This window comes from Silurus meridionalis, chromosome 7 (genome assembly GCF_014805685.1).
Source record: "Silurus meridionalis isolate SWU-2019-XX chromosome 7, ASM1480568v1, whole genome shotgun sequence".
Taxonomy (NCBI): Eukaryota; Metazoa; Chordata; class Actinopteri; order Siluriformes; family Siluridae; genus Silurus; species Silurus meridionalis.
Window position 1 is genome coordinate 9613983 of NC_060890.1, and position 12376 is coordinate 9626358.

General features: G+C 38.0%; 1 protein-coding gene across 5 annotated transcripts in view; it reads right to left on the reverse strand.

Annotated features, from left to right (window-relative positions):
• The window catches only part of tanc2b (tetratricopeptide repeat, ankyrin repeat and coiled-coil containing 2b), a 193163-nt gene extending 185231 nt beyond the window's left edge, over positions 1–7932 (reverse strand). For 4 of the 5 annotated variants that reach the window (XM_046853997.1, XM_046853996.1, XM_046853995.1 and 1 more), the window contains exon 1: positions 7624–7932. The gene's annotated coding sequence lies outside the window, so the exon portion shown is untranslated. Of the gene's footprint in view, positions 1–7412; positions 7553–7623 lie in introns of those variants that run through there. The other variant, XM_046853994.1, reaches the window with a different exon arrangement.
• Between the last annotated feature and the right edge of the window lie 4444 nt (positions 7933–12376).

Here is a 12376-nt window from a genome sequence, read left to right on the forward strand (position 1 = left end):
TTAATTGCAACCAAAGCAATCTATACATTCTGACACTTTAACAAAATAACTTCATATTTAGTTTATAGAGAAGCAACTCATAAAATATGTGTGAATCTCGTCTATCAGGAGCAGCTGGCAGACTTCAGCACAACCGAGGTCATGGCAATCAACACTAGCACCATTGGGACAGAGAGTTAAAGGTCACTGAGAGCTGCTGACAATCATGGAAGCACTTTGTAATGGAATAGTTTACAATAATTCTGCTACAGCCATGAGCCTTTAGGCTCAGCCACGAGGAAAGAGGACCAAATGTTACTCCACAAAACGAACAAACACAACAAAAACCACAACAAATGTTGAGCTCAGTAGCTCCTACTTTTATACCAAAGACTGTAGAAAGAACATTTACTTATAATCTTATACTCCAATCTTATACTCATGTTAGTTCTCACTCTCCAGTGTTCTGTATTGTTGAAAGATTTATGATCATGATTTATGATTTAACTCTTGATATCACCCAAATGAGGATGGGTTCCCCTTTTGAGTCTGGTTCCTCTCAAGGTTTCTTCCTCATAACATCTAAGGGAGTTTTTCCTTGCCACAGTCGCCATGGCTGCTCATCAGGGATAAAATGCACACCATTCACCTTGACTGTTGATTTCTGTAAAGCTGCTTTGAGACAATGTCTGTTGTGAAAAGCACTATAGAAATAAACTTGACTTGACTTGACTCCAAATGTATCTATAATACAAGGTATTATCTAACACTTTACTACAATCTTCAGATATGTTTTTCAATATCTAAATTTTCTCACTGCTTTAATTCATTAACTCATATTTAGTTACTGCTTTATGTTGTCAGAGTCAAGATGGATCCAAAGCCTTTTCCAGAAACTTTAGGCATAAGGTGGCAATGCATCCTTAATCGGGCACTAGTTCATTGCACAGACCAAAGCCCACACATTATATTCACCTAGGGGCAATTCTGAGTTAGCCAACCCACCTACTGCCATTAAGGAGACAAGAAGAAACCAGAAAATATCCATACGGATCCAGGCAGAATATACAAAACATTGATGTTGCACCACTGTGCCTCCCCTGTCAGACTATTTATGTTTAAGGTCCAGATCAAGTCTAAAAGGATGAGTAGAAGCTGTTCAAGTTGCTAACAGCAAAGTATAAAAGTTCAGCTGAACAATAGACTCTGAGTGATAAGATTATAACAGTAACACTCTAATGTAATGAGTGTCAGAAAGTGCTTCTCAAACTCACCTGCAAACCTGGAGTGATAGCATTCTAGCACTTCTCTGTCTGAGTAGTGATAATGGTCACCCAGCCAGCAAGCTAGATTCAGCCAGAATGTTTTGGCTGGTACTTAAAAAACGAAATGTCAACATTCACAATTTTCATACACTTTATATGGTTATATTTTAAACATATTCTTGGAAAAGACTTGACATGATCGAACTACACGCTCCAACCAGAAGCCGTGGATGACCGCAAAAGTGTGTGCGCTGCTAAAACAAAGAGACTCTGCCTTCAGAGCAGGGGACAAGATGGCCTTAAGAACAGCAAGGGCCAAACTGTCCCATGCCATCAGAGAGGCAAAACGTGCACACGCAAAGAAAATCCACAACCATTTCCAGGAAAGCGGAGACACCCGGTGCATGTGGCAGGGTATCCAGGCGATCATGAATTACAAGACAACATCACCTGCTTGTGACCGTGACGCCTCTCTCCCAGATGTTCTGAACGACTTCTACGCCCGATTTGAGGTGCAAAACAACGTGAAGGCGAGGAAGACTATCGTCCTGTTGCGCTCACACCCATCATGATGAAGTGCTTCTAGAGGCTCGTCATGAAGCACATAAAGACACAGCTTTCACCCTCTCTGGACCCCATGCTGTTTGCATATCTTTCAAACAGCTCCACAGACGATGCCATCTCCACAACCCTCCATTTGGCCCTCACCCACCTGGACAACAAGGACACGTATGCTGTTTATAGACTTCAGCTCAGCATTCAACACAATCATCCCTCAGCACCTGATTGAGAAGTTAAGCCTACTGGGCCTGAACACCTCCCTTTTGCACCTGGATCCGGGATTCCTGACTGGGAGACCTCAGTCAGTTCGGATCGGGAACCGCATCTCCAGCACCACCACACTGAGCACTGGGGCCCCTCAGGGCTGTGTGCTCAGCCCACTGCTGTTCACTTTGATGACTCACAACTGTCTAGCAATGCACAGCTCGAACCACATCGTCAAGTGTGCCGATGACATGACCGTGGGGGGGTCTCATCAGCAATAACGATGAGTCAGCATACAGAGAGGCGCACCAGTTACTAGCCAGGTGTGGAGCCAACAACCTGTCTCTGAACATTGACAAAACCAAAGAGATAGTTGTGGACTTCAGGAGAGCAAAGAGCGGCCATTCTTCAATGATCATCGATGGATCCTCAGTAGAGATCGTTAAGAGCACCAAATTCCTTGGTGTTCATCTGGGGGATAACCTCACTTGGTCACGCAACACCAGCTCATCACTAAGAAAGCCCAGCAGTGTCTCTACTTCCTGTGAAGGCTGAGGAAAGCCCTTCTTCCTCCCCCATCCTGACCATGTTCTACAGAGGGACCACTGAGAGCATCCTGAGCAGCTGCATCACTGCATGGTTTGGGAACTGCACCGTCTCGGATCGCAAGTCCCTACAGAGGATAGTGGAGACAGCTGAGAAGATCCTCAGACTTCAGAACTCTCTCACACACACACATACACACACATACACTCACTCAACTGTGTGTTCCCGAACTGTACAACCTGAACTTATCACACACTCATTACTCATCTCAATCCATTCCACCACCATTTATTAATTATTATTTATACTTAAACATATTACACCGTTTACATGATGTTTTTGCACCTCTTGACTGCTGCTACTGCTGTTTTTGCACTGCATTGTGTTTGTTTACTCTCAGTTATAGTCTTTATAGTCCTCTTTGCACAGTGCTGTATATTCAGAATATACAGTAGGTTTACTGTTTGGTGCTATCTTGTGTTATGTGTATTGTCCCACAATGTCTTGTGTTGTGTTGCCTGTCTGTCTGTACTGTTTGTCTGTCTGTCTGACTGTCTGTCTGTCCGTCTGTCTGTACTGTCTGTCTGTACTGTTTTTCGTCTGCAGTGTTTGCACTCGATGCACTTTATGTAGCTTTATGTTGTGTGTTGTAACTCTATGTTGTTTAGTGTTGTTCAGTCTGACATTGAATGAAATTTTGAAAGTTTGTAAACATTTGAATGGTGAATTTAAATTTGTTGGAGATGGCCTAATAACCCTTCCCAGAATGCAGTAACGATGATCTTTCTGAAGCCATGACTGATGTCCATTCTTTTTTTTTGCTAGCTGTAGACACACACCTAAGGGCTCCAGAACACCAGACTACTAGAAATACTACTTTTATAGAGGAAGTCACGGTTCTTGATTTTTAACTAATTAACTTGTGAATTTCATTAGAAACACCTGACTGCTAATTAACCACCCCCTTAATGATTACAAAAATAGGAAGTGTGTGCTTAGCTTTTCCTAACTGCTTTCTGAATGTTAGTGAGTACGATTACATGTTTAAATCTGTTGTGCTTCTTTTGTTGTCACATAAGTTTATTGGTTAGATTATAGAAGTTGAGGACTGTATAAATGTTACCGAGGCCCTGACAAAAAATTAAAAAAACAGAACTGAAAGTGGGTTTAAAAATAACGTCTCAAAACAATGGCTTAATTTGGTGAAAGTGGCAACAGTAAAGACAGCATATGAAAAATAAAAATGGAAATCATACACTGTCTGTACATGTTTAAGTTCAAATTCAAGTTTATTTTTCACAATAGACATTGTCTCAAAGCAGCTTTACAGAACGTAAGAATTATAGAACAAAAAAGTTTAAATATAACTGAATTATGTGTATTTATACCTGATAAGCAGTCTAGGGTGAATGTGGCAAGGAAAAATTCCCTTAGATGGTATGAGGAAAAAACCTTTAAAGGAACCAGACACAAAAGAGGAACCCTCTACTGGGTGATATCAAGAGTGTGGATACAAAACACAGAAGGGAGAGAACTACCATAAGCAGTGGAGTGTGTGATTATGAGTAATGTCCTTTCTATGGTTTTATAGTCAGTTGACATTGTGGAACCAGGTCAAGTGAGTGTATAAGACTGTAGAAAGGAATGTGTTTTAGATTCTTGTTATACTTTGAAAAACTTAATGCTGCATTCAATCTTCATTACATACAATATGTAAATATACATCCATGTGGCATGTTTTTATTTAGACTTTTAGGAGATCACATCTTTAGGTTTATATCAATGAGAATAACTAGAACATGCAAAAACCTAATTTAAATGTTGTTTCCTTACCCTGCTTTGTGTGTGCTGTCATTAACACAAATACTTTTCTTTAATTATTGAGTAACTGTGCATAATTTATCAAATACTCACACACCTTTGCTCTGACAAGCACATTTAGCTTTGCTGACAAGATGCTTCTTTACAAAAACAATACAATCGAATTTACCACAAGTGAACGTTAACCAAAGTGTTATAGCAAAAAGTCTGAATCATTAAGTAAATATTGTTTTAGTTTTAAATTGGCTTTGTATTTGGCAGACTGCTGAGGAAAACAAATCAATTTAATCCCCTTTTTTTTTTAAATAAGGCTAACGTAACAAAAAAGAAAATATAAACTCTCTCTCTCTCTCTCTCTCTCTCTCTCTCTCTCTCTATATATATATATATATATATATATATATATATATATATATATATATTGCTAAATCATTAACTTATTTATTACAGTTAGATAAAAAAAAAGGGAAAAAAAAGGAAAGACAAGACAAGACAGTGCAGAGTGCAGCAATGCAATTTGTGCTTTGTAAATAGATCACTCCCTGCATCACACTCTCTCTTAAAGCAAAGCAATCTAAAAACACATCAACGCTTATTTGCACCCTGACTTTCAAAATCATCTCATATACCAAAGCATATAAAAAGCCTGCAAGCCCCCTGAGTGTGGCTTCTGATTGGCATTTTTTTTTTTACTTCCATTTTCAGTAGATCTAAAAAATATGACTTGGCAGCAGCCCACCTCTGCCTCCATTCCTGCCATTTACTGACCATTTTTTCCTTTTGATAACATTTACTTAGAGGCTGATGAAGGTAGTGGGAGGGAGAGGACTAAAATATGGTGCAGAGGCAGGAAAAATAAAACAGCGAGAGACAGGAAGCATGCATCTCACAGAACAGCAGTCGACTGTCGAGAAAGAAACGATCCAACCATGTCCACCACATCAAATCTAGTCCAATCACTGTTCACCAAAACAAGCACAGAAGGCTGGAGAGCTATTAGAAAAATCTTCGTTTTAACAGTTTGACAGAAGGAAAGATAAAAAAAAAAAAAAAATTTACAAAAAGAAGAAAGAAATGAACAGAAAGGCCACTTAAACACCAACAAGGCCAATATCATTTCTAAACAATACTTTATGTAACCTGTATTACACAATGTCACATTAAAAATGGCCAGTCACTGACTATTCCACCCTCATGAATAAGTGTGTTATCACTTTGCACCAGTTCCTGTTTGTTTGATGGAATGAGCATGGAAACTAGGCTCAGCCTCACTGGTGTTAATAGATAAAGCTTAAAAGACAACATTCAAGGTTGGAACAGATATTATACCTACACATCATGGAAAGGTAATGGTGTTGGAGATATCTGTCAGGCCGACATAAGGGAAAAAAAAAAAAAAAACTTTTACATTTTTAGCTGTGATCAATCAGAAAGTAAAGGATGTGTGCATGAAATAAAGGAATAGAAGATAGAGAGAGAGAGAGAGCGAGAGAGAGCGCTGAAAGAGGGGAACTAGATAAAGAATCTATTTTTAATGGTCTAAGATGGCACAATAACACTCGTTCATTTCTGAAAACGATAAATTACAAGACCAACATGAATTACACAAAACTGCAGCTTTTTCATGAACATAAAATGTCTAAACAAAACAAAATACAAAATCTGTAACACTACACACAGGTTCCCTGAAGAGCCTGGAGCCTATGCCAGGGGACACAGGGCACAAGATGGTGAACACCCTGGACAAGGTGTCAACACTACCACAGCTCTTCTTGCAATTGTTACAAATGTATCTATTTCCACATAAAATTCTGATCCATCTGATCCATCATTTACACAAAAACAATCCTAAATATTGCATTATTTTACCATTTTCACAATCAACACCAGTCGTGAAGAATCAGGATAATGTCAGCACATTTGCATGACTATTTTCATAAAAATCATACACAGCAAAAGTACAATCACCTCCAATCAAATCCTATTATTTTAGTAATCATAAAAAATAATAAAAATAAACTTCTTAAAAAATATGCCAAGTTTTGCTTCATGCATTTAAACAGAACTTTTTTCAAAAGTTAGCTTTTAATAAAAATTTAACAAAATGTACATTCTAAATGACCCAAATAAATAGATTTCATTTACCAACCTTCATAAAATGTTTAATTGTAAATGGTTTAATGGAATTGTTTTGGTTTTATGGGAAAAGGTTTCTGTGGATCTCTACTGGCAATTTGGTTAATAGATGACATTATGCAAAAACCTTTAAAAACCAAAAGAACGTGACTAGTTCACATGTTGGTATCTACTGAACACCAATAAAGACCATTAGGATGTGAACCTACGCTGTTTTTATACTGTAAATTTTTTTCGATGATAAAAATTCTATGATGTTCACAAACATAAAACATCCCTGGAAAAATGTGCTGTTTGTTTTAAAGGTTAACAGCTGATTTTTATGGTATTTGAAGTGCAAACCATAAAAATTTATTTTCTAACAGGGAGAATTTTTTTTACTGACCTAAATGAATGAAAGGTACTACATTTATATTTCATTTACATGACATTTGACATCATGACGACATTTGGAAGATGCCTCATCCAGCTATGGGGTTGAAGGGCTTAATTAGGGGGTCCAGGAATGGCATCATGGTACAGTATACCTGCGATTTAAACTCAACAACCTTCTGATCCAAAATTCTAATGTCTTTATTACTAAGCTACCTCACAGATACTGATTATTTCCTTTCTTGTGCATATATCAGTGCATGTAGTGAGAAATTGTGCTGAGGGATTTCAGTATGGCTGAGGGAGGATAGTGTCATGTATTAGGCAGAGATGTTACAGATAGATGTATGGATGTATATAGCAGCAGTCCATCATTCTCCAGTTCGTTTTAGATCCACGCTGCATATTGCAGTGCAACAGCACAGGATCGTCCATGTAGGAGCTCGCGCTTCACAGCACTCCAACCATTCCAAAGCCATTCCCAACAAAAACCGTGCATAAGACATTACTCATTGCTCATAAACTCACCGGGGAAATGCAGGTATCTGTCGCGTTTACGTTCAATGCGAAATCACAGCGTTTGTCACAGATGCGCGTCGGCTTTCGCTTTTTGTTTTCATCCCACCTTGACCCACGCTGACAGCGTTTCAGGCGTGTATGTGCGTGTGCGCGCGCCCGCTCGAGCGCGTGTATGCATGCATTCATGCATGGGAAATCCTTGCCAAGAAAGATCACCTACCTTTCTTGTGTTTTTCTTTTCTTTTCTTTTTTTACTTCTTTTATCCTTCTTCGTGCACCTCACGTCCTTTACTGTATTTATGCTTTCCCTCGCTGTTCTTCCAGTTCCGGCCAGAGAACGGCTACACTAACATCTGCTCAAACCCTACATCGATTTGCTGTCAGTCCTCCAGATCTTTCTACTCCAGTAAGTCAGAAACGTTTGGTGTATGTGCTTTATTGTTGTCCACACACGATCCATTAATAATAAAACTAGAAAACGCAGCCCCACGGACTCACGGACACGGAAAGCTCTGCCTAGACTGTAAAGTTATGAATTATTCATGAGCATGGGCGGGGCTAGAGGATGGGGCGTGATCAAGGTCGAGCTCAATCAGCAGTTCAGTGCGATCAGGGCTAATGGGATTACACATGGACCAGCGCTTAAAGGGATGAAAAGCTCAACAATGAAACTTGGTCAATACATTAACATGGCATATAGTGTTTTTCTTTGGTTGTACTATGGTACTGTGTTGACAAGAGCTTAGCAGCCACTTTATTAGGAACACTTGCTCATTCACTCAATGCTGGTTACTGTTCACATCTGGGAAATTCACTTCTATTCATTATGAGTCTATTTTTATAGCACTTTTAACATTAGACATTGTCACATAGTAGCTTTACAGGCATAAACAGATTATATTAAATAGATGATGGCAAGAAAAAAAAACTTGAAACCATATGAGGAATAAACCTTGAGAGGGACCAGATTCAAAGGATGCTACTGCTGCTAAAAAAATCAGGGTTTGCATGTACAATTTCATGGTTTTCGTTGGAAGTGATGAGGATGGACATTGTTAGAAACGAGCTTATTAGAGGAACAGCGCATGTAGGACGTTTTGGAGATAAGGCGAGGGAGGCACGATTGAGATGGTTTGGACATGTTCAGAGGAGGGACATGGGGAATAACGGTAGAGGAATGCTGAGGATGGAGCCACCAGGAAGGAGGGAAAGTGGAAGACCAAGGAGGAGTTTTATGGATGTGGTGAGGGAAGACATTCAGGTAGTTGGGTTAAAAGAGGCAGATGTAGAGGACAGGGGGGTTTGGAGACGGATGATCTGCTGTGGCGACCCCTATTGGGAGAAGCTGAAAGAAGAAGAAGATGAAGAGGCATATACAGTTTTATGGACAAATCCCTCTGCACTAGCACACATCTTCTGCACTGTACTGGCTGTAGTTTCACTGTGTCTTTTGTCTCACAAGAAAGACTTCAAGAATTTCACTTTGTTGTAATGTACATATAAATCACTTTTACCTTTGACCTGACTTGAAAGAATCTGGGTGACACTGAATATTCATTTATTATAGTTTCGTCATGAAATCTATTTTGTTATTGAATGATGGCGATTTCAGTAAAAAATTGTTGATGTTAACTGTTAGAAATTATGTTAAAAACTTGTAAATTCACTGGTTTTTTTTGGTGCCAGATGGGCTGTTTTGAGTTTTTTGTTGTTTATTTTCCTCTACTGCTGTTCTTCTGGGATTTTTCACACATAACAGGTTCACTAAAAATGGAAGGTTGAAGATTGCTGAAAAAAAGACAGAGCAATCTTCAAGTGTCCAGCTTCAGTGAACCTGTAAAAACGTTGCTGCTCACTAGGGTTTATTGCTGTTATTTTTGTATTTTTTCCACACTATTCTGACTAAACTCAAGAGACTCTTGTAGGTAGAAATCTCAGACAACATATTTTCTCCTCATTCAGATGTTTGATTTGAACATTAAGTAAAGCTGCAGATCTGAAATAGTCTGGCTGATTGAATAGTTGTATATTTGTACAAAGAATGGTGCATTTATAGAATGTTTATTAGCAGTGATAAATGTAATTGTGGATTCAACAGGTATCATACCCAACCTTCCGATTAGTACTCAAGCACCTTAACCACTGAGCTACCACCTTCCATTTCTAACTTACATCAGAAGGTTTCATGGATACAAACTGTTACTGCTACTACTATTAGTACTACCACTAATAATAATAATATTAACAATAATAATATTCTTATATTCTTATAATATTAAAAAAGTCACACTTAATCATGTAAATAATATAAAATAAAACAGCATTTGTTTTTACATTTTTGCATACATACACTGTATGAAATAGGACTTAATCTAAGCCCGTTCTCAAAGCTACATGTGGTTCAGACTGAACTATACTACTCAGTAGTGTGCATAATGTACTGTGGGTTACCATGGAATTATTGCAAACACAAAGTGGGATTTAGACTCCCCAACAAAAAATCATATATTTAGCTTCAAAACACACAATTACATTTTACCCACCATTTCTATTACAGATGCTAACTACATATTATAAATAAATAAAGGACTATTCTAATATAAGTGACATGCACTATATTTATTTCTTTATTGGTAGCGGGCAAATCACTATTTAAATTACATCTGGTTGCCAAGGTTTCACTGCTAGCCAGAACTAATATGTCTTACCAATTTTTGACTACAAATGAAATGCTATAAATAAAATTGTCATTTCGTCAGTGTCACAGTGAATGAAAAGCATTTAAATGCTTTGTGACCTCTGCTGTCTCCTTGAAGAACTGAAAGTGTTTGATGCTCTACAGATAGACATGAAAAACGCAGATGCTGCTCTATTTGGGTTCCTAAAACATTTTAGGAATGAATACGTGGAGGCAAATAAGCAGGAAAGTGACTTCAGCTGTCAGAGAAATTCCACTATTGACTTAGTGAAGATTATGAGTTACATAATTCATTCAGTCCATCTGTTCATCCAGTCCCCCTTGTGATACAATCCAGTAGATCCTGGCTCATTAATAAGTACTGGGTACTCCTAGTAATAATCATGGAGGTCAAGCCAGTTTGGTATCATCTGAATGACTGTATCAGTTAGGCCCTGAGATAGATTACTCATCTCAAAACACTTATTTTTACCCTCATTGACTGAATACCTAGTATTTAAAGAAAAATAGAACATAGACTGAAAGTACAATATTCAGATTTCAGAAAACAGATCTGTTATTCTGTGAAATTCTGTTATTTATTATAGTTGGAGATGAAAAAAAGAATTGTCTGGGTTTTTCCTAATATTAAGCTAACCTGTTCTTTGCTTTCTGTGTGCACAGATTTCTGTTCCAAGAAGCCACAAATGGAAACTGGCATGGTCTTTTGCTGTTGTGCACATCTGACTCAATGTTTGACATATTGTGTGCTCTGCTAATTCAGTCATGGTTTAAAAACTGATTACTGTATTTGCCATATCAGAACCACTATATAAGGTCTGCTCATTCATGCAACCTTACTTTGAATGGCATGTTTGTTTGTGCCAGATGGGCTGTGTTGAGTATTTCAGAAAATGTTGATCCCCAGGGATATTCATGCATAACAGTTGAACCTGAAATACCAACTGAAATTAGACAGCTGATTCAGGGGGGTTGGGATCAAACAGTCTTCAAGTACCCAGTTTCATTGAACCTTTTTTGTTAATGCTGTTGCTTTTTTTCTTTCACACCATTTTGTCTAAAATCTAAAGGCTCTTAAGGTGAAAATCCCAAGGAGTAATTAAGGTAATTGAGCATCCAGAAGGTAAAGGAATTAACCAATGTTACTGTACATTTTAACGCAACAGAACGATAACATGATAAAGACCGATAAAATGAGATGATCTGAGATCAATCTTCACACTGGTGTAGTATGTCTTTTTTTTCTCTCAATACAGGTTGCTCTGGTGCTGTGAACATGCAATCCAACACCAAACAACCCTTTTTAGAAACCACAAAACCCCTTCTCAGAGAATCTTGAGTATTATCTAAATGAATATTTTTAAAGTCTACTACATATTCAAATTTCCAATTATAGCTTTTTTCGCTCCAACCACTAAATACGAGAGGATATCTAGGAAGTGATATACAGAATAGAGTCCTGTGAATAATAATGAGTAAAAAATGGCTGCTTAAAATAATTTTTTCCCCCGAAAATGTCCACTTAGGTATTAAAAGGTATTTCATATTAACTTAATTCATATGCAAATTTCTGGGTAATGCCTACTGCATTACTATATTTAGCTGCAACGCCTCCTCCTTGGCCACGTAGACAATGTTGGGGGATATAGCTGCAACCAAGGGGGAGGGAGTTACTTATTTATAGCTGTGTACTCAATTTGGTCTAATTCAAGTCTTTGTTAGACATAGTACTTTGAATCAGTAAAGGTGATGAAAGATATTTAATATTTAGCTGTTTGAGTAAATAAACTGGTAGTGTGTTTAGGCTTACTTCATTAATGTTAATTAGATGATTATAAACGACTTTTAAAGCTTTAAGTCAAGTCAAGTCAAGTTTATTTCTATAGCGCTTTTCACAACAGACATTGTCTCAAAGCAGCTTTACAGAAATCAACAGTCAAGGTGAATGGTGTGCATTTATCCCTGATGAGCAGCCATGGCGACTGTGGCAAGGAAAAACTCCCTTAGATGTAATGAGGAAGAAACCTTGAGAGGAACCAGACTCAAAAGGGGAACCCATCCTCATTTGGGTGACATCAAGAGTTTGATCATAAATCTTTCAACAATACAGAACACTGGAGAGTAAGAACTAACATGAGCACTGGAGTATAAGATTATAAGTAAATGTTCTTTCAACAGTCTTTGGTATAAAAGTAGGAGCTACTGAGCTCAACATTTGTGATCAAATCTTTAAATCCTTCTTTAGTCTTAGTAAAGAAGGACATGGGTGAAACCT